Consider the following 23587-nt stretch of genomic DNA (forward strand, 5'->3'; position numbering starts at 1 on the left):
GCAAAGAGTGGCACTCGGCCCCCACCGCGGGAACTGGTGGACCGCTCCCCCCCAATGGCAGGGGAAGAGGGAATTCTGCCCACGCACAACTGGCAGCCACAGGGGTGGCAGATGACGACACGCAGTGAGGCGGCGTGCTGGGAGATCCGACAAACCCCGGAAGAGGACACGCCTCCACGATAGCTATGGAAGATGCTTTCTCACCGAAGGTGGATCGCCTCCGACCCCAGTCGTCCCCGTCAGGAAGCCCAGGCGGAGGTGTTCAGGCACGCCCCGGGTGTGGGGGGGGTCTGCGGTATGGGGTAAAATACGCACGGTTGGCAACTCCTGAGCGATCGCAGTCGGGGCCCCTCATACAAAAGCCACCTCACTTTGAGGGGAACACTCTCCCGTCGGTACGGGAGGGGGTCAACGAGGCAGACCAGGCAGGATGGAGGCCCCTCACGGGGCTGGCTGGCACCACGCCACCAGACCAGCCCCCACCACAATCGCCCACACGACCGTGCAACAACCCCCTCTCGGGCAGGGAGGGAGAAGCACAAGCCGTGCACTTGCCTTCTGAAGTCCACCACACACACATCGTGGGGACGCCGAGACAACACCCCCGCCCGCCCATGCGGCACAGAGGGATGCCTCTGGGCTTACCCGCCTCGACCCCCCACCCCAAGCAAACTGCTCGAGGGGGTAACCCAACACAGCAGACGCTGCAGCGGTGACCAGAGGGGGAGACCCGGAACGAGGACGACAACCACCACTCAGTTTCAAGCACCTTGGGGAATAACCTGGTCCACTCCAGGGGCACCAAAAAGGGCCACGCAGACCCAGCAGCCACGCACCAAACGTGGCACGCGACCGGAGAGGCGAGACGGCCCCGCTCCCGTCCATCACCGGGAGGGGTGGCCCGGGCCAGGCAACAGCCACAAAGGGTGAGCGAGGGCCGGGCGCTGATCATCATAAACCCGGAACCCTGTCAGCGTGAGGAGTCCCAACCCCTCCAGCGACAGTCGCCGAAGGACAGCGTGTCAGCACTAACCTCACTTCGCGGACTGTCCCCTGCTTTGCGTGCTGCACGGAAGATTCAGAGGACAAGAGACATGTATAAAAGCGGCCACCAGGTGGAGCCCAAACACAACCGGCGACAGCCAGCAAAAGTCTGCTTCAGACACGGGACAATCAATCCTTGGCCAGACAACACCCACAAAGAGCGAGCGAGGGCTGCCCGCTGCGTCAAGAGGACCCACGATCCCCGCCAACGCCACGAGGCCAAGGGCGGGGCGAACGAGGTCGGGCCGCATAGTCTCGCACCCGCACCTCCCACCCACCGCCCATGGGCGGAAAAGGAGAGGTGAGGTGGCCGCGGGCAGAACGAGAAGAGCAGTCCCCGTTCACCATGAATGGACTGTCCCTCGCTTGACACACGGCTGAAGACCCGGGAGAGCGCCACATCACCACATCGATCAGGCCCCGAGGATGGGGAGGGTTGGGGAGGTCAGTCAGGCCAGCGAGGACAGCAATAAGAGGAGCCTGCTTCAGCCTCGCCAGCCCCGCCTCCGGAGGAGGGCGGCAGACAACCCAGAGACAGACGAGGGTCGCCTGACACGCAACGGCACAGAACCAGCGGAATAAAGGGGGAGGGTTGCCGCAAACGCCCCCGGGTGCCCTCTCTCGAGGGGCCAGAGACCAACGCGAGAGGCGGGCACCACCATCAGGACACTCCAACGCCCTAGAGCCGGCGCACAGGCCCGGGCGGTCAGCTCAAAAGGAACAAGGCCAGGCGCTGATCATCAGGAACCTGGAACCCTGTCAGCGTGTGGAGGCCCAACCCCTCCAGCGACAGTCGCCGAAGGACAGCGTATCAGCACTAACCTCATTTCGCGGACTGTCCCCTGCTTTGCGTGCTGCACGGAAGATTCAGAGGACAAGAGACATGTATAAAAGCGGCCACCAGGTGGAGCCCAAACACAACCGGCGACAGCCAGCAAAGGTCTGCTTCAGACACGGGACAATCAATCCTTGGCCAGACAACACCCACAAAGAGCGAGCGAGGGCTGCCCGCTGCGTCAAGAGGACCCACGATCCCCGCCAACGCCACGAGGCCAAGGGCGGGGCGAACGAGGTCGGGCCGCATAGTCTCGCACCCGCACCTCCCACCCACCGCCTACGGGTGGGAAAGGAGAGGTGAGGTGGCCGCGGACAGAACGAGAAGAGCAGCCCCCGTTCACCATGAATGGACTGTCCCTCGCTTGGCACACGGCTGAAGACCCGGGAGAGCGCCACATCACCACATCGATCAGGCCCCAAGGATGGGGAGGGTTGGGGAGCTCAGTCAGGGCACCGAGGACAGCGATAAGAAGAGCCTGCTTCAGCCTCGCCAGCCCTGCCTCCGGAGGAGGGCGGCGGACAACCCAAACACCCAAAGACGTGGGCCACCTGACACTCAATGACACAGAGCCAGCGAGATAAAAGGGGAGGTTCCCGCAAACGCCCCCAAGTGCCATCTTTTGAGGGGCCGGAGACCAACGAGAGAGGCAGGCACCACTGTCAGGACACTCCAATGCCCTAGAGCATGTGGAGGCCCAACTCCTCTAGCGACAGTTGCCAAAGGACAGCGTGTCATCACTAACCTGCAGGCGGAAGATGACGATATCAGGTGATCAAAACCACCTAGCAGGAAGATGGGGACCGAGCCACTTGAACAACCCTGCCCCCACGACACTCGACACAGCCACCTGTCCCAAGCAGGTACCCAACACCAGCAGACAAGCGGCACTCAGGGACATCTGGTCGACCCCAAGGACCACCACACTTCACCTCGTGGCGTAGAGGGTCAGGGAAGCCCTCGCCAGCCCCGGGCCCCTGGCCCCTGGCCCCAGACCCCAGACCCCAGACCCCAGACCCAGCATGGGGACTTGTGGATGAGAAAACATCGGGACAGGACCGCCGCGGCCGACGAGCGGCCGCGGGCCAACAGGGGTTCCCATTGTGGGCCACTCGCGCCACCTAGGGCACGGTTCCCATCCCCAGTACGGGGACTTGTGGAGGAGAAAACATTGGGATGGGACCGCCGCAGCCCAGGAGCGGCTGCGGCCAGACAGGAGTCACCCTCGCCGGCCACACGTGCCACCCATGGCCCGGTCCGTGCCCCCAGAGTAGGACTCGGAAGAAGCCAAGGACAACTGTGTGCCACTCACAGGTCTGTCCCTGCCTCCTGAACGGTACTCATGGAAAATGGGTAGTAAAGGCGAGGCCGAGGGAGAGAGACACGCATGCACGGGATGGCAGCCGGTCGCCAGACACCCTCCTCTCCAGTCCACGTTTGCCGTCTCCTTCCTGTCCCCGCGGGGTGGGTCGGGTCGCCAAAACGGCCACAGCGTGCTGGTCGACTTGCCCAGGCAGCCCCACAAGCCGCCTGGCTGGCTGAGCCTGGAAGCGTGGCGACAACCTCCTCTTGTCAGAGACCTGCAGGCCCAAGGTCCACTCCCAGATGTCCCAACCGGCATCCCAGCACGAACGAGATGGCCCTAAGAAGGCTGCTTGCTTCCCAGAACTCAGTCTCGCTCACTTCGGGGAGTGTCCCCTGCTTTGCCTGCTGCACAGAAGATTCAGAGGACAAGAGACATGAATAAAAGCGGCCGCCAAGTGGAGCCCGAACACAACCGGCACCAGCCACCGGAGGTCTGCTGCAACACGGGGCAAGCCTCGGCCAGGCAACAGCCACAAAGAGCGAGCGAGGGCTGCCCGCTGCGTCAAGAGGACCCACGACCCCCGCCAACGCCACGAGGCCGAGGATGGGGCGAGCGAGGTCGGGCTGGATAGTCTCTCACCCGCGCCTCCCACCCACCGACCACGGGCGGGGAAGGAGAGGTGAGGTGGCTGCGGGCAGAAGAGCGACCCCCGTTCACCACGAATGGACTGTCCCTCGCCTGGCACGCAACTTCAGGACGGGGAGAGCGCGACGTCACCACATCGATCGGGCCCCGAGGACGGGGAGGGTTGGGGAGGTCAGTCAGACCAGCGAGGACAGCGATCACAGGAGCCCGCTACAGCCTCGCCAGCCCCGCCTCCGGAGGACGGCGGCGGACAACCCAAACACGAGGGCCGCCTGACACGCAACGGCACAGAGCCAGCGGGGTAAGGGCGAGGGTTGCCGCAAACGCCCCCCCGGGTGCCGTCTCTCGAGGGGCCGGAGACCAACGCGAGAGGCAGGCACCACCGTCAGAACACTCCAACGCCCTAGAGCCGGCGCGGGCCCGGGCGGTCAGCTCAAAGGGAACAGGGCAGGCCGCTGATCATCAGGAACCCGGAACCCTCTCAGCTTGTGGAGGCCCAACCCCTCCGCCGACAGTCGCCGAAAGACAGCGTGTCAGCACTAACCTGGAGGCGGAAGATGACGATATCAGGAGATCAGGAACACCGTGCAGGAAGACCGGGACCGAGCCACTTGAACACGCCTGCCTCCACGACACTCGACACAGCCACCTGTCCCAAGCAGGTCCCCAGCGCCAGCAGACAAGGGGCACTCAGGGACATCTGAGCGACCTCAAGGACCACCCACCCCCCTCATGGCGCAGCGGGTCAGGGAGGCCCTCGCCAGCCCCGGACCACGGACCCCGGGCCCTGGGCCCCGGGCCCCGGGCCCAGCACGGGGACGTGTGGAGGAGAAAACATCGGAACGGGACCGCCGTTGCCGACGAGCGGCCGCGGGGCGACAGGTATCGCCCTCGCCGGCCACTCACGCCACCCAGGGCCCGGTCCCCGGCTCCAGCACGGGGACTTGTGGAGAAGAAAACATCGGGACGGGACCGCCACGGCCCACGAGAGCCGCGGGCCGACAGGGGTTCCCATCGCGGGCCACTTGCGCCACCCAGGTCACGGTTCCCGTCCCCAGCACGGGGACTTGTGGAGGAGAAAACATTGGGACGGGACCGCCACGGCCCAGGAGCGGCCGCGGCCAGACAGGAGTCACCCTCGCTGGCCACACGCGCCACCCATAACCCGGTCTGTGCCCCCAGAGTAGGACTCGGAAGAAGCCAAGGACGACTGGGTGCCACTCACAGGGCTGTCCCTGCCTCCTGAACGGGACCCAGGGAAAATGGGTAGGAGAGGCGAGGCCGAGGGAGAGGGACATGCATGCACGGGATGGCGGCCGGTCGCCGAACACCCTCCTCTCCCGTCCAGGTTTGCCGTCTCTTTCCTGTCCCCGCGGGGTGGTTCGGGTCTCCAAAGCGGCAAAAGCGTGCTGGTCGACCTGCCCGGGCAGCCCCACAAGCTGCCTGGCTGGCTGAGCCTGGAAGCGCAGCGGAAACTTCCTCCCGTAACAGACCTGCAGGCCCAAGATCCCCCTCCCAGATATCCCAACCACTGTCCCGGCACGACCGATATAGCCTTGCGAAGGCTGCTTGCTTCCCGGAACTCAGTCTCGGTCACATAGGGGATTGTCCCTTGCTTGGCCTGCTGCACCGAAGATTCACAGGACAAGAGGCTTGTATAAAAGCGGCCGCCAGGTGGAGCCCGAACACAACCGGCGCCAGACACAGAGGTCTGCTGCAACACACGGGACAACCTACTAGAGCCTATCATTTCGGAATCCAGAAAGTCCCCCCAGCCTCGATGGCTCTGCCATGAGAACGAACTCCCGTGGCACGGGGGTACGGAGGGTGGGGGGGATCGGGTTCTGAAGAATTCAGCTGAGTGAAGGAATGTCACGGGATTCAGAGTGCCAACGATGGGCTGAGAGGCGAGCAGGGCAGGGGAGCAGGGCTGGCCTTTCCCCTCCAGTGATTTAGGGAACCTGGGACAGCCCACAGAGTATGCCTGGTTGTAGTCCAGGCCCCCAGGGATTTTGGGAACCTGGGACTGCCCAGAGATGAGCTCTGGTGGGCAGATCGATCCCTTCCAGGGACTTAGTGAACCTCGGACAGCGCTCAGATGACACCAGCTTTGTTGCCCAGTCCCCACCCCCCACAACAGGAAGACTCTTCCAGAAGGTGCCATTGCCGCAAAGACTGCCAAAAAACCGCAGGGCCTGCACAAATGTCAGGGTCGGCACTGTGCCCCCCGCGGATTACGGAAAGAGCCGAAAGTTGGCGACAAAGGCCGGGGGACCACGGGAAGGGCCGAAGAGGTTTGGCGAAAAGAGTCAAAAGGCCTCAGGGAGAACCGAGTTAGGACGGAGAGGGCCGAGGATGAACGGAAACAACCGAGGGATGAGGGAGAGAGCCGAACGGAGGATGTACGGTGGGGTCCTGCAGCCCAGGCTCAGAGGATGCACGGAAAGAACGGAGGGAGGAAAGAAGAGTGGCCAGGCGGCCGGCAGCGATGAGGGCGGGGACGGTAAGGAGGACTGCGGAGGTGGCGGGGAGGGAGCGACTGCGCGGGGCCAAGGTGACCCGGATTTCGGCAGAGCGGTAGGAAGGGAGGGGGCGGAGGGGGTCCCGGAGGGGGCAGGAGTGACCAGCTGTGCGGGGTGGTGAGGGATGGCCCCCAGGGACAAACTAGGTAGGGGCCCGGGGCACAAGGTGGGCAGGATGGGGGGAAGCTGTAGGGAGAGCTGGAGGTGGGGGTTCCGGGAGGTGGGCAAGCGGTAGGGGGGGATGGGTGGGAGGGAGTGACTGGGCAGTGGGTAGGAAGGGACCGGGTGTGTGGGGTAGGGAGGAGCTCTAGGGAGGGCCAGAGGTGGGGGTTACGGGAGGTGCGGAAACCATGGGGGTGGGGCTGGCACTGAGAGAGTGACCAAGAGGCAGAAAGGCCCACTCTCAACCACTCGTGTGCACACCCCTTGCACATCCCAGGCGGCTCCCTTGCCAAGGGCCCCTGCAGTGACACAAGAATGTATGAGGTGGGGAGGGGCCTGGGTCTGCCTGCAGGTTGCTCTTCTGAATTCAAGTGAAGTTTGGGGAAGACGCTTGGATACAAAACAGGAGAGGGGCCCTTTTACCTACAGTTTTTGAAGTTTTTAGCGCAACTCACCCCTCTCAGTACAGCACATAGGGTAGATGTACCCACATTACACATGGGTGAGCTCAGGGGAGCTCTTAGGAGTGAGACTTCAGGGTGGGAGACAGGAGCCTGGATGTGTCCAGAAATGACTGACGCACACTGTGTGGGCAGAGAGAGCCATCTCTGGTGTCCTACCACCTTCCTCCTGTCACCTACAGCTCCCGCAGAAGCCGCCTCCTGGCCCACAGCAGCAGAGGCTCCGGCCATCACCCACATGCTCCACACCTGACTACGAGGAAGAGATGGGGAATGGCTGCTCCTCCCTTTCAGATCTGCCCAGGAATTCCAGTGGCCCCCTGCTCACCACTTAGTCCTGTACCCACCCTGGGACGTGCAGGAGCCCGGGAGAAAAAGCCTTTTTAGATGCCCTGCCCAGCGAATTCCTCACCTCTTACAGAAAAGGAAGAAAGACACGAATTAAGGTAAGCTAAGGGGCTGTCACAGCCGCCAACCTATTGGGACTCCTGGCAGAGCCACCAGATGATCTCTTGTGTGTAGGCCACTCCCCCCTGGGATTTAGGGAACCTGGGACATCACACAAATGAGCCCTGGTCTGCAGGCCTGTCACTCCCAGGGATTCAGGGAATCTGGAACAAGTCAACAGATGAGCCCTCAGAATGGGGTGGCCCAGGTAAGGCTCAGCAGAGTGACGTTCTTGCTTCACTTTCTCCAGCTGACTTTTCTGTACCAATTTTTTTTGGTAACAATTTCTGTGTAGAATTGCTGTTTCCTAAATGGAATGGCAGTGGTAACAACTTACTGTTGTGGTTTTTAAAAAATATTTATTTATTTTTTACTTTGAGTTTTTGTTTTATAACCATTGTGTTTTTCCAGAGTTAGTTTCATCCTCTGGAACTCAGAGAACTAGGTAAAATTACATGGATAAATTGAGGTGAACTTTTGTCCTAAGTGGAGCTTGAATTCAGTTAATATTTCTGATTTGGTTAAAATAACATTTTTCTTTTAGGCCAATGTAAGTGAGTACATTTCCTACAATCGTTTTTTGTAATAGAAGGAAAAGCGCCTCTATTTTCTTTTTTCCTATTCACTTCTTAACCCATTCCAGCCTTGCTTCTATACTCATCACTGCTCTGAAGCAGCTTTTCTGTGGATATGGTAGTTCTCACTTATCCTCAGGGTATATGTTCCAAGACCCCCAGTGGAGGCCTGAAACTTTAGATAGCACCAAACCCTATATTATGTGTTTCCTATACGTACATACCAATGACAAAGTTTAATTTATAAATTAAGCACAGTAAACAGATTAATAACAATAACTAACAATAAAATAGAACAATCATAACAATATACTGTGCACAATTTCATGGATAAAAGATTTCTTCTTACCGTAGATCTTAGCAACCTCAGCCTACTTTTTTTCTTTCCTTATTAAGTTGAGAACTTTCACTTTTTGACTTAAAGGAAGCACTTTGTGGCTTTGGCATAGCTGAGTTGCCAGCATCACCACTGTTGAGCTTGGGGACCATTATTAACTAAAATAAGATATACTTGAACATAAGCACTGTGACACTGTGACAGTCGATCTGATAACTGACGTGGCTACGAAGTCACTAATGGGCAGGTAGCATATGCAGTGCAGAGGTGCTGGACAGGATGATTTCAATCTGCTACTCAGAATGGGAAAAGATGCATAGTAGATAACCTCCAGAGCATAGATGAGAGTAAAATGTAAAAATAATTAAGAAGTGAAGAGTTTTGAGTATTTATGATCTGTGTTTTTAATATAATTTAATTACAAGTTTACATAATTTAATGTTTAATAATGGCTATTTAAAACCTGTCTCAAAATTTCTGAAAATTAAACTATTGGCTCTCATGAGGCAGTGTCATCTGGCTCCAGCTTACATCACAGCATCCCATACTTCCTATCCAGCTCAGTAGTCACTTTCACAGGGAGCCTTTCTAAAACCCTTAGTGTACATCGATATCCTTATTATATGTTCTCAAGATACTATGTACCTCTTTTTTATCATAGGATAATTTTTTATTTATTTGACTGATTGATTAATTGATTAAGCGCCATGAGGACAGAGATGGTTTTACTTTTTCCTCTATCTCCTCCATCATGTAGCCCAGTGCGGAAATAGCAGATGCAATATTTGTTGAATGACTGAGTAAATGATGAAAACAGGGAGTATGTATGTATTTATGTATTCCAGAATATCTGTTCCTTTGAAAAAGGTGTTTTTTTCCCTATTATAAGCAAATTATGTACAATGGAGTCTCCTCATATACAAATTTACTTATGCAAATTCAACTGTATGAGCTTAGCCCCATAAAAATAAGAGGGGGAGAAAGCAACAGTCTAAATGGTGCATTATTCTGCCTAACATTCCACTCAATGAACCGTGAGCATGAGATGAAATGTGTAAACCTGCTTTTTCTTCAATGATCCCAATTTCTGGGTATCTCTGATATTATCATCTCACCAGATTAAGTGTGATTCTAAGAAGAGATACAATGTAGATTTTTCTTATGTTACCCAGTTGCTTTTCTGTTGCTCCATCTGGTACTCAACTGAAGAAACAGCAATAATTCCAATGGTAGACACAAAACAGGTTGTATTGCAAAATTACCCCGAACATTTCTTCAATCGCTATTGGAGTTTCTGAGAGACAGCCCAATTTAACGGATGCTCAGGGTAATATTACATACATGACTTTTATTTTGTGTGTTACCTTGACACTGAATCTCCATGGAATATGAAACTACATTATTTGAATTAAAAAATTTGAGGCCGGGCGCGGTGGCTCACGCCTGTAATCCTAGCACTCTGGGAGGCCGAGGCGGGTGGATTGCTCGAGGTCAGGAGTTCGAGACCAGCCTGAGCAAGAGCGAGACCCCGTCTCTACTAAAAATAGAAAGAAATTATATGGACAACTAAAAATCTATATAGAAAAAATTAGCCGGGCATAGTGTCGCATGCCTGTAGTCCCAGCTACTCGGGAGGCTGAGGCAGGAGGATCGTTTAAGCTGAGGAGTCTGAGGTTGCTGTGAGCTAAGCTGACGCCACGGCACTCACTCTAGCCTGGGCAACAAAATGAGACTCTGTCTCAACAAAAAAAAAAAAAAAAAAAAAAAAAAATTTGAAAATATAGAAAATTGAAAGAAAGTGTACATACTTAAAGCCACACACACACACAAAAAAAAACCCTATCTGTAAACTTGAACATACGGTGATAGAATATTTCTTTTTAGTTTCTTTTCTAAGTATGGTGTTTTGGGGTGTTAGTTTGTATATTGTGGTACATATGTAATTTTGTATTCTTATTTCTCCTATTATAACTGAGAAAGAAAAAAAAAACCTTTTTATCTGAGGAATTCCAGCACTATTAAACTATGAGGCCAGGAGAGGCATTTAAAATGTAACAGCAGTCACTCTCACTCCCCCTTGAGCAGAATAATTACCTCATGAAGCCACTTGCTATGAGGCTCTAGACTAAACTGATGCCAGGTAGCCATGAAATGCCATGCACCCTATAGTTCAACAGTGTATAACCAATCACTAACCACTGTTGTATCTGTAAACCAATGAGAATTCCTGCTGAGCAACTTTTGTAATTGTCCCCTCTCCTGATTTGTCCTTTTTTCTTTAAAATCTTGAGATTTTCCTTGCTCCCTGGAACACTCCTCAAGGCAACTTGAAAGTGTTTCCCAGGCTACTGTCCTCAACCTTGGCCCAAATAAACTCTCTATATTAATTTTGCATCAGCTTCTTCCTTTTAGGTTGATATAACACAGAAATTTCTATATTATAATAAATTGAGTGTAAATATATATGTTGAATTTCCCAAAAATGTATTATAGGTGCATTGTCCTCACATCATGTTCTAAAGACGACAGTTTAGTAACTATTACTCTATATAAGAGTTAAACAAGGTTTATGGGAGGCCACTGTTTTGGACTAGCCGCCTGCACTAGGCCCCAGTAGACCAGGCCAAACCAGAATGGGTTTGCTTGTGCTAAGTGCCACAGTTAAACAGAACTTTGAAACAGACCAGTTTCCCAAAAAGCAGGTGAGACCAGTCAACCAACCTCAGTCACATGGTAAGGAAGTCCCCTCTTTTTTAACCCTATAAGGAAATTAACTTTTAAATGGCCAATCCATTTTTTGTGTTGTTTCTGCACTCTGCAGCATTTTTTCTGCCTATAAAGCCAAACTTCTCTGCTCAGTTCATTGAAACACTCATTCTATTTTACAGAGTGAGGTGTTGCCCAATTCTACAAGCACAAATAAAAGCTAATTGGATCTTTAAATTTGTTGTAATTTTGTCTTTTGACATAAGTTAAACACCCTAATAACAAACAGACAAAGGAATGAACAGATAATGCAGACAAGAGAAAACCGAGCCTGAATGGCTACAGACATATAAAAAGATGCCCAACCTCATTAGTAATTGGGAAAATTCAAATGAAAATCACAATTCCATATTTTTGTTTTTTTTTTAGACAGAGTCTCACTCTGTTGCCCAGGCTAGGGTCCACTGATGTCAGCCTAGCTCACAGCAACCTCAAACTCCTGGGCTCAGGCAATCCTCCTGCCTCAGCCTCCTAAGTAGCTGGGACTATAGGCATGTACCACCATGTCTCGCTAATTTCTTCTATATATATTTTTGGTTGTCCATATAATTTCTTTGCATTTTTAGTGGAAATGGGGTCTTGCTCTTGCTCAGGCTGGTCTCGAACTCCTGAGCTCAAATGATACACCTGCCTCAGCCTCCCAGAGTGCTAAGATTACAGGCGTGAGCCACCTTCCCCGGCCAGAATTCCATATTCTTTGGGTTGGTAAAACCTTAAAAGTGTTGTGGGCCGGGCGCGGTGGCTCACGCCTGTAATCCTAGCACTCTGGGAGGCCGAGGTGGGCGGATCGTTTGAGCTCAGGAGTTCGAGACCAGCCTGAGCAAGAGCGAGACCCCATCTCTACTAAAAAATAGAAAGAAATTATATGGACAGCTAAAAATATATATAGAAAAAATTAGCCGGGCATGGTGGTGCATGCCTGTAGTCCCAGCTACTCGGGAGGCTGAGACAGGAGGATCCCTTGAGCCCAGGAGTTTGAGGTTGCTGTGAGCTAGGCTGACACCACGGCACTCACTCTAGCCTGGGCAACAAAGTGAGACTCTGTCTCAAAAAAAAAAAAAAAAAAAAAAAAGTGTTGTGACATCAAGTGTGGTGTGGATTTGAGAAAGACAACTTGCCTGTTGTGGGAGAGCATATCATTAAAATTCCTTTGCAGAGCAATTTGGCACAATTTGGTAAAGCTGAAGATGCACAATTATTTGACCCAGCAATTTTACTCCAGGATGTACATCCTAGGGCAGTGGATCTGAAAGTGTGGTCTTCAGGCCAGCAGCATCAACATCACTTAAAAACCTCCTTTAGAAAATGAATCAGAACCTCTGGGGGTGGGATTCAACAATCTATGTTTCAACAAAACCCTCAGGGGATTCTGATGCATTCCAAAGTTTGAGAACCACCGGCCAAGATAAATGCTTGCAAATCAGTGTAAGGCGTAAATTTGGTGTTCATTTTAGCATTGTTTGTAATAGGGTAGATGGGATAACAATTTAAATGCTCATCAATATGATACAGAATAAAAAATTATATATTTAAACCATGGAACACTACACAGCAGTTAAAACGAATGAATTAAAATTATGTGTATCAAGCTAACTAAATCTAAAATACTTGAGTGAGAAAAAGAAGCTTGGAAGGATGTATATGGTATTATACAATTTCTGTAAATTCAAATATCATGCCAAACAAGATGATATTTTGTTAAGAGATATATATTTGTGCAGCAAAAGTATAAATACTTAAAAGGGAATGACAGATCCTATTAAGATAAATTAAGACAGATAAATTAAGAATATTGTCCTGGGAACACGTAGGGAGAAGAAGAGAGTCTGTTGTGTTTAGAAATGTTTTATTTTAGGCTGGGTAGGTGTTCATTATATTACATAATGTATTTCCTAGGCTTTACTGTTTTTTTGTAAGGCAAGCATGGAAATGAGGTTTATTGAGGAGAGAAAGATAGGATGATAGGGCAAGAGCAAGATACGGGTTTACAAAGTGTGATGCATACGCCACAGATGATGGCCAGACCCATTGTAACAGCAGGAAAAGAGAGCTAGGCTTTTTTTTCCTGACTTGTTTTATGATGAAATAAAATAAAAACCTTATATGAGTTAACTCCAGAAGAACTCTCTGATACATAATCCTCTTGGGATCATTGTACTTTATTCTTGATCCTAATGAAAAAATATATAAAGAGAAGACCTCTTAGGACTTTTATGGCCTCCCATGGCTCTTTAACAGTACAATTTAGTATGTAATTAAAAAAATAGAATCCAAAATTCCCAGGTCTTAATATATTTAGTAACTCTTATTTATCTTTATAGATTCTTACTTTGTGCATGACTTATTTCTTATTAGCTTCATGCTCTTATTTTATATTGATCTTGAATTAAACTGCTGAAGGGGATGTTACAATAGGGTTATTAAAAATATTTCAAAACTATTAAAGTGGAAATAATTAAACTCTTCAAAACAGTTTCAAGAATAGTACAAAGATATACTGTGTTCCCTCAGCCTGATTTCCCAGTTGTTAGAAATTTACCACATCTGCCTTATCATTCTCTCTTTCTCTCTGTGTAGCTACAAGTCATTTTTTTCTGAACCATTTCGCAGTAAGTCACAGACATGATGTCACAGGACACCTCAATACTTCAATGTCTATTTCCTAAAAAATAGACACTTTTCTACATGAATCACGTTATGTCCGTTAAAATCAGGAAATTAATACCATAGCACATTCTAATCCACAAACCTCATTCAAATTTTACTGATTTTCTCCAATAAAGTCTTTTATAGATCCAGCATCCAATATAGGATCACATGTTGCATTTCACTGTCATGTCTCATTAGTTTCTTTCTATCTGGAGCAGTTCCGAGTCTCTCCTTCCTTTCATGACCTTGATATTTTGGAGAGGACAGGCCAATTACTTTGCAGAATGTCCATCAGTTTGTGTTTGTCTGATGTTTCCTCATGACTGGATTTAGGACATGCGTTTTGAAAGGCAGCTGTGCTCACCACTATACCACCAATGTACTCAGGACATGCGTTTTTGGCAGGAATACCACAGAGGTGATGCTGTGTTCTTCTCGATGAATTCTATCAGAAGGCACATCATGTTGATTTGTCCCATTGTTGATGAAATTTACTTTTATCATATGGTAAGATGATGTCTGCCAGACTTTGCAATGGAAACTTAATGAATAAATATTGTCTGGAGATATTTTGAGACTATGTAAAAATCCTGTTCCTGATCACACTTTCACCCATTTATATTAGTATCCAGTTTTGCTCCTTGACCAAAACAATTATTATAAGGGTTGCCAAATGGTAATCGTCCCTTCCATTATCCTTCTACATTTATTAGTTGACCTTCTATTGTAAGGGAAAGCTTTCCTGCCTCTGTATCCACCCCCATTTGTTTATCTATTAATTGATATCACTATGGGCTCCTAGGTTCCTATTTTATTCAAAGGTTTATAAACGATTGCTCTCATTATATCATTTCTTTGATGTTCAAATTATCCCAGATTTAGCCAGTGGGAGCCCCTTGGTTAGCTCCAGTGTCATTTTGATATAACTCCATGATCTTTTGGGAATTTCCATATTTTATGGTACCTGATGTTCTAAGCTTCTTAAATACTTTCCCTGCCTGAGCCCTGAAATTAGCCATTTCTCTGGTTCCATTTGAGGAGAATAGTATTTAGAAACCAAAGTCTGGAAGTCTGGCATGCTCATTGCTGCTGGTATACTCATCTTTGTGTTTATGTGTGTATGTATATACAAAATATTTGTACAAAACTTTGTACAAAATATTTGTACAAAACTTTGTACAAAATATTTGTACAAACAAATATTTTAATATTTTATTGAATGTTAAAGGTTAGTAATGTGTCAGAATGGGGGGCATTGTAGGTTCCCTGTGTACTCTTGAGAGGAACTGAGTAAAACATGTGCTTATCCTTAATGCTTGCTTGACACGGGAGGGGAGTGGGGTCCGGCACAGGGCATGGTATGGTGGCTCATGCCTGTAATCTTAGCACTCTAGGAGGCTGAGGCAGGAGGATCGCTTGAGGTCAGGAGTTCGAGACCAACCTGAGCAAGAGTGAGACCCAGTCTCGACAAAAACTGGAAAGAAAAATTAGCCAGGTATGGTGGCGAGTGCCTGTAGTCCCAGTTACTCAGGAGGCTGAGGCAGGAGGATCCCTGGAGCCCAGGAGTTGGAGGTTGCAGAGAGCTATTATGACGCCACTGCACTCTAGCCCAGGTCACAGAGCAAGACCCTGTCTCAAAGACAGAGAGAAACAAACAAAAGAAATCCAAACTGTACTGTATAATCTGTGGCTTTAAATTGCTTTGTTTTAAATCTTAAAGGCTAAATTAAATATGTAAGGAGAGTGTTATGAATATAATATTGACCAAATTAACTAATAGAAATTGAAACCAAGAGGAAATTTAAAATACAAAACGGGTCATTTTTTTGTTGCTTTACACTTTTTATTATCTCAGGGAATTTAAAAATTTTTCATTTATTCTAGGCACTTGGGTACATCAGTTGAACAAAACAGACAAAAATCCTAGCTTCTACCGGCGAAGACCAGAGAGACACTAAAAGACAAACATGTAAAATAAATACAGTCATACCTCAGTATCTTTAGGGGATTGGTTCCAGGATCCCCATCAATACCAAAATCTGTGGATGCTCAAGTCCCTAATATAAAATGGCATAATATTTGCGTATAACTTATATATATCCTCTTGTATACTTCAAATGATGTCTACATTACTTACAATGCCAAATACAATGTAAATACTATATAAATAGTTGTTGTACTGTATTTCTTGTGTTATTTAATTTTTTATCCTGAATATTTTTGACCTGCGGTTAGTTGAATCTGTGAATGCCTAACCATAGATCCGGAAAGCTGACCATAGAGATAGCTACCAGGTGTGAAGTGTCATGGGAAGAAAAGAAAAAGAATGAAGTAGGAAGGATCGAGAATTGGTGTCTGGCGGTTGCAATTTTAAATACCTGGCTCAGGCTAAGTATCAACGCTAAGTGACATTTCCTTGTGAGAGGATATTCCGGCTGTTTTGACAGTAAACAGAGTAGATTGTTTTGACAGTAAACAGAGTAGATGATGGGCAGGGAGGCCCTGCGGTTTAGTAGGGCACTGAGGTATCATTGAGATACTGGAAGTAACGCAGGTGAGAACTAGTCTGATTTATTTTGGAAGTGGAACCAACGAGCTTTCTTGGCAGATTGGAGGTGAAAATGAGAGTGTGACAGGGACCAAGGATGACGCCAAAGTCTGTGGCCTGAGCAGCTGGAAGGATGCCCTGACACCAACACCTGGCTCTCTCTGTCCCTTTGACCACAGGCAGAGTTTGGCGGGTCCTTTGGTGGAGTACTGGCCGCTAGACTGGGACACTGTCACGTGTCCCGACTTCTGGGATGTATGCGATCCCGGGGAGGAGTCACAGGGGTCTGGGGCACGAACAGTTTTCGCATTGCAAACGCCAGCTGGAAGTGCTGGGCCTGAAGCCAGTGAATGACAAAACGATTCGGACTATGACATTGAAAAAAACAATGGTCGGAGGGTTTCAGGACCTCGAGGTCTCAACTGCGACCAACAGACACCTCGTCCCCCGCAAGCGCGGCACCCCGCTTCCTCCTCAGGGCGCGGCGGCGGCCCACACCGCGCGCAGAAACCGCCCCTCCGTGGCCAGGCGGGCGCGAGCCGCAGCCGCCTGCGGGCCGGGCTGGGAAGAGGCTCCCGCGCGCTCCCGCCCAGGCTCGGTGGCCATCTTCCGCTCGCGCTTTCCCGCGAAGGCTCCACTCCCTGCTGTCCGCCGTCAGTTCCCCACAGCAGCGGCCGCCCAGCCTGCGGGGCTCCAAGGTGGGGGTGGCGCCGCCCGCCCATCCCGAGGTGGGGCCTGGCCGGGGCGGGGCCTGGCTGGGCCGGCCCGGGGGCGGGGCCGGCACGGCAGCCGCCGCGGTTGCCTGATGAGGCCCCGCCCCCCGCTTCTCTGGGAGCGCGGGACGCCTCCGGGTGCGCCCGCGCACGAGTCTGGGCGGGGCGAGCGCGCCGGGAGCGCAGCTGCGGGCGTGAGGGCGGCGGGAGCCGCGGAGCCGGCCAGAGAGCGGCGCTGCGGGAGCGGGCGGCCGAGACAGAGGTGACGGTGAGTGAGGCGCCGGCCCCGCGCCTCGCCCTCTCGGGCCCTTGGGCGGCGGCCTGAAGCCCCGAACGCCGGTCCCCGAGGGCTCCCCCGTGAGCGCCGCCCGTGGGCTCCGGGCCGAGCCGGCGGCTCCGTTTTCAGATTTGGGCGAGGTCTCTTCCCGGAGGACCCGCCCTTTGGGCTTCGTCCCTTCCCTCTGAGGAAGGGACCCGAGCTCAGCTCGGAATTCAGGCAGGCGGGCGACCGAGGCGCCCACCGCCCGCCGCGGTAAAGCGGAAACGCAGACCCCTCCCCCCAACTTGACGGGTCTGGCGGTCGCCAGGGTGGCGCGAGGGGTGGGCGGGGACCCGGGCTCCGGAGCCGGACTGTCGCCCGAGGCGCCTGGCGCGTCCCGCCCGCGGTCCCGCAGCGGAGCTCGCTGGGCTCGGAGCGGAAGCCCCGGCCGCCTCCTCGGAGGAGGAGCGCGGACGACTCTCACAGGTGGTTTCACCGGCTGTGGCTCCTGGTTGTGATTTTGGGTCCCGGGTGTGGTCGGCAGCGGCTCGCTGATGCGGCTTTAACGGCTGAAAAAGCGCCCCAATCCACTGACTTAATGTGTGCAAGAAACGGTGTTGAGATTCCTTATTACCTTGCCATTCTTTTAAATGATAAGGCTTCGTAGAGGAATTCGGTGGTGGTGTGCAGTTTGCAAACGCAAACGTTAAAGGGCTTGGAATACAGTAGATGCTCATTAAAATATTTGTTGAACGAATGAATCTGGAAGCATCAGACAAAGCTGGTCTCACATCTAGGAAAATTTAGGCACATACCCTTTTGACTAAGATTAAGGAAAAAACGTTGGCAAAAAACATGTAGTTTTGTTTCTATGCTTGTTTTGGATTTTTACCCAATCTGTGCCTACTTTGGAACCATCAGTTGTTACTCTCAGTACTACTAACATAGAAAGTAAGTTTGAAAAGTGAATTTTTTATTTTGAGGAAAGTTGGTATCCATTATCTATTTCTTAAAAACAGGCTTTATTTCTCATTTTCTTTAAAAATAATGGAGAACATAAAGATGGCGCTGGGATTGTATTTTGAGCCCCAGCTTTATTTTTCATTGTGAATAAAGTTGTTTATGTGTTTTTGAGGGACTGCTATGGTCTTGAGTTTCATTTCCATCAAGGGAGAACTGTAAATTGAAGGAGGAAAAAAAAACTAATGTTGCACTAATACAATTCAACATTACCATTTACTCAAGAGATAGTCATTAAACATCTCTTATGTGCTGAGATCTGTGCTGAGCGGTGTTTCTGGGGCCGAACAAAACTCACAATAATCCTTTTCTAAAACGAGCATAAAGTTCTTTCTTATAATTGATGTTGCAAGTGGAGACTGTCTTCAACCCCTAGTGTCTGCTTTAAATTGGGAAAGGTGGCAGGTGAACTGCAGGAACTGTAAATTCATAACAGTCTATTGAAAAGATAATAAGTAACTTAAGAGGGCTAAGATTACTGGGTTACACTTTCATATTGTCAGTTTAATAAAATCTATCTACATTTTAAAAAGAAGGGAGGAAGAGATTTAACAGACTGGTGTTTTTATTCTCTCTCTCTTAGTACTCTTGTACTCTCTTGTACTCTTTAGTACAGTGTATTTATTGAAAGGTCATGGACTTCTGGTTCTGTGTTCTGTAAATAATCTTTGCAACAGAAATATTTTCTATTTTTAAAAATCACTGATGATAAACATTGGATTCCTTTTCCATAAGAAACGTTTTTAAGTAAAGCACCATTTCAGGAATTTATTTTGTCCTTTTCTTTACTATTGACAGACAAATACAGTACTAACTTGGTAGTGCTGAAATTGGAAGGATTGTTAGTAATAATTTGTGGTTCCATATATGGACTTTACCTGTAGTTTTACAACTGATGAAACTGCTTATTAAAAAGAAGATGAAATTTTTAGTATTGCATTTATTCCAAGGTTGCATTGCCCATTTTTATCTTATTTATATATGTTTAAAACAATATTTGGCCTCCTCAGCAGTCTGAGTTAATGTACTCCAAAGCCAATCTTGATCTTTACAAAATAATGTAGATTACCAATGATTTTTGCAGCTAGCTTTTGAATTTTGGGGGACCCTTTTGACTTGTCGATGCTTGTAGTAGTTTCTACATTGTGGAAAGTAATGTATACGTTCAAGTAGAAGTTTTAGATTTTAGACTTGCTGGCTATTAGCTCTTTGTGATTGTTGTTCCTAGGAATAGGAAGGGAAGGAATCCCTCAAATTTTAGTGGAAGAGAGTTGTGATAGTTTTTCTTTAAATGTGTATTTCTTGGAGGAAGAAATGTGTATTTCTTGACAATTTACCACTCTCAGTCTGGTGTTGATAAGAAATCTAATAGCGATGATAAAGAACAATGTAAGCAGGCTGTCATATGTTAAATAAAAAGTGCCTGGCATTTTTTTTTTTTTTTTTTTTTTTTGGATAAGCACATCATCAGAATTCTTGACAATCAACAGCATTGAGACATGTTCAAATAATTTTTCCAAGAAATCAGGATTCATAATGAATATTTTTTGTACTTCAGAAAACACTGTAGGTGTTTTTAAGGTATTATTCCTGTGTTGGAGTAGTTCATAATGTTTTGAGGCTGAGTAAATTCCAGGATTATCCTATTTTATGATTGTTGGAATATTTGAAATGTTGGTATTTTCTTCATCGAGGTAGATGTGTCTGCTGGGGGGGGGGTGTGCTTGATTTTTTTGTAAGACCCTGCAGAGTGATCTAGAAGGAATTTGTTTTCTCTCAGATGCAATTAATCAAGTGATTAAGAATGATGCTAACAAGGCATTTGCAGCTGTGCCCATGTTTGCCTGTGTAGATTGTGGAATTAGCATTTGTAGAAAACATTTTTGAATTTTAAAATTTTTATTTCAATGCTTATATAACAAATTTCTCACGTTTATTGTGTAGTATAGGTTGCTATTATGTTTTTAATTCCCAGTTGTCTTTTTAAAAATCATGAAAATCTTTAGATTTCTAATCTGTTTTAGGATGAATCTGGGATTATTTTTAAGGTTTTATAAGATTTTTCACTCACAATGAATCATGCTTATTGGTTTTTATATATTGTAGTTTTTTTTTTTTTATTTTAGAGACAGGGTCTCACTCTGTCACCCATGCTGGAGTGCGGTGGCATGACTATCACTCACTGCAACCTCAGACACCTGGGCTCAAGCGATCCTCCTACCTCAGCCTCCCGAGTAGCTGGGGTAATAAGCTTGCACGGCCATGCCCGGGTAATTTTCAAAGTTTTGGTAGAGACGAGGTGTTGCTACGTTGCCGAGGCTGGTCTGGAACTCCTAGCCTCTGCGTCCGAAACTGCTGGGATTACAGGTACTGGCCACCCCACCTGGCCTGTTTTAGTGTTTTTTTTTTTTATCTCCGTTTTTATGAAACAAATATTTTAACATTTTATTGAATGTTAAATGTTAGTAATGTGTCAGAATGGGGGGCATTGTAGGTTCCCTGTGTATTCTTGAGAGGAACTGAGTGAAACGTGCTTATCCTTAATGCTTGCTTGCTAGTTAGGTGATAGCATTTGTTCTGATTTTTTTCATGCTTCCTGGAAAAACTTGGAATTTAGCATATTAAATATTGACTTGCTGCGTCAGTTCAAAGCTTAAGTGTGCTTGAATCTTTCTGTAATACTACTAAAGTATGAATGGACTAGAATTTCGTTGAGACTCGTCTGTGACTGCATCCAAATGTGGTTTCTGAATTGAAATGCCAAAAAGACTTGGTAATAAATTGTGTTTATCGTCTTTATCTTGACACTGTAAAATACCCGCAAATGTATTTCAGTCAAAATTACAGTAACACGTACTCACTCCTTTTCCTAGAATGCATTAGATGAGTCCGGATTAAATAGAGGTGACTTTGAAAATGACTAAATGGTGAGCCCTGATATCTCTGTTTTGTTGCTTGCCCGCTTAGAAACTCACGCTAAGATTTCTTATGACATCTTCCATGATCAAATTTTGTACTTGTACTCAAACCTAAAATGACTGTTGTTCTATTTGACGTAATAATTTGCTTTCACTTTTTTGCTTAGTAAAGCAAAAATGAATTTCTGCTACATCTAGCATTGTGTATATTTTATACCTTACACGTAGTGGGAATTTATGGGTATCTGTGGAACTAGTATGGTCAGTGGATGGGACTTGGTAAGGCTAAGCAGAAAACAGTTTTCACTGTGCCTTCAGACCCTCTATAGATTCAGTCTCTACCTCTGGATGAGCTCTTAGTAAGATCAGATAACTTTTCCAGTAACTTCCAGGTAATAAAAACTCTTGTGGTCACTTGTCATTCGTAATCTTATTTTAGTCATTAGGAGGTGCAGTTCAGTATAATCAGTGTTGAGACGCTCACACAATTCTGAACTCTTCTTTGGTTCCCACTGTTTCAGACCTAGAAGCCTGCTTTGGAGGAAGATTCCTACTGGATTTCTCTTTTTACTTTGCCAGATTCTCTTCAGTATGACATCCTCGCCTGCTCAGGGTCCACCTCAGTGGGGGAAAGGGATCGAGGGGAAAGGTATGGTTTATTTTAGCTCATCTGATTGCGATCTGGCATTTTTGCCTCCTGGGTTGAACACGTTGTTCAAAGCTGACACCCTAGGACTGCTGGAAATAGTTTTCTGGAGAATTCTATGTCTGGGACCCCCAGCTACAATTCCCGTGAAATAATTCTCTATCTTTAATTTCGCTTCCCAGCTTTCCTCATCTGCAGGCCCACTTTGCCCAGGGTGACGTTGTGCTTTAGTGCTTAAGGTAGTTCTATAACATTTTAACCAGAACTGCCCATACTTTACTAAGGATATTTCATTGGGCATAATTCCACTGGGGCTTCCGCATCCTCTATTTCCAACTTCTGTCAGATACAGTAGACCCTCTGTGTCTGTGGGTTCCACATGTGAGGATTCAACCAACTGTGGATCAAAAACACTGAACCCTGTCTCTAAAAAAAGGACAAATTTAAAAACTACAGGATAACAGCTACTTAATGGCATTGACATATAAGTAATCTAGAGATGCTTTAAAGTCTATGGATATGTATAGGTTATATGCAAACACCTACCCATTTTATATCTGGTACTTGAGCATCTGGGGATTTTGGTATGGTGGGGTTCCATGAACCAAACCCCCGTGGGACAACTGTAACCCCCCTTGACAGTACTTCTGTCCGTTTGGGACCTGCAGTCCATTGCTTCTGCCACCTCTGTACTGTCCCCCTTCCTGCACATCTTTACTTGAATATTTTCCCTGCCTTGAAGCCATGGTCCACTATTATAATCTCTCCCTTTCATGCGCCCTCAGTTCCATGTAGGGCGCTCCTCCATTGCACTCTCCTGGCCAGCCCTCCACCCCACACCGTTTACATGCAGTTCTCCGTCCGGTTCAGCCTGCACCTGGGCAGTAGACCGTGCTCTGAGGAAAACACAGCCATGCTGACCCGGGTCTCCCGTTCAGTGCCTGACCGCTGACCTCAGGAAGGCCCTTTGTGTTGCTGACAGTGGCGTAATCCCAGCACATTTCCCTGGTTGAATCACTTTAGCATTCCCCTAAAGGACTATTTTACACCTCTCTCCTCAAACCTCTACCCTTTTCTCCATTTTCATCTGATACCGTGTTTCCCGTGTGTGAAAAATGAAAGCGATCAGAAAGCGTTTCCATGTCCCTCAGGCCTCTGCCCATGCTCGTTGCATTTCCTGCTGTTCTTCACCCCGGTCTGCACGGCTGCCCTGGCGTTCTCTGCCTTCCTCCCGTCAAGGACACTGCGTTGCTTCCGTGTCCATCCCCTCGTGCATGCCAACGAGATGCGTCAGTGTGCTGTTTTTACCGGATCATTCCTGTCAGCATATAGATATATATGCAGCATATAGATACTGAAATCTCCCATCTTTAAAGTAGCTTGTTCCACACTACATCTTTCTTTCGTTACTACTCTCCAGAAAAGTTGATATTTGTGGTCTTCAGTCCTCCCTCTCTCTCTTGGATCCACTACAGTGAGGTTTTATTTATTTATTTATTTTTTTCTCTTCCATTCTACTATAGCAGCTCTTTTTTGAGGTTACTAGTGACCTCTTTGGTGAATTCCAATATCAGTGAAGATAGCAGCAGTCACAGCATTTGATGTGGTTGATAATGTTCTATTCTTTGAAACCTTCTTCCCTTTGCTTCTGGGATAGTACTGTTTATTTTCAGTTTCTTTTGCTGGTTCCTTTTCATCACTCCAACTTCTAAAAAACGAGGCAGTGTTCCAGGG

At 48.3% G+C, this 23587-nt stretch overlaps 2 long non-coding RNA genes across 3 annotated transcripts in view; both read left to right on the forward strand.

Moving 5' to 3' along the window:
• Positions 1-4253: 4253 nt before the first annotated feature.
• On the forward strand, positions 4254-15870 carry LOC138392420 (uncharacterized). The gene is made up of 3 exons (XR_011234924.1): positions 4254-6333; positions 7158-7421; positions 15634-15870. It is a non-coding gene; the product is annotated as an uncharacterized lncRNA (long non-coding RNA).
• A 1295-nt stretch (positions 15871-17165) lies between these two features.
• LOC138391844 (uncharacterized) overlaps positions 17166-23587 on the forward strand; it is a 45963-nt gene continuing 39541 nt past the window's right edge. For both annotated transcript variants that reach the window (XR_011234876.1, XR_011234877.1), the window contains exon 1: positions 17166-17278. This is a non-coding gene — a long non-coding RNA (uncharacterized lncRNA). The remainder of the gene's footprint in view (positions 17279-23587) is intronic.

The sequence above is a fragment of the Eulemur rufifrons genome, chromosome 9 (assembly GCF_041146395.1).
Source record: "Eulemur rufifrons isolate Redbay chromosome 9, OSU_ERuf_1, whole genome shotgun sequence".
Classification (NCBI taxonomy): domain Eukaryota; kingdom Metazoa; phylum Chordata; class Mammalia; order Primates; family Lemuridae; genus Eulemur; species Eulemur rufifrons.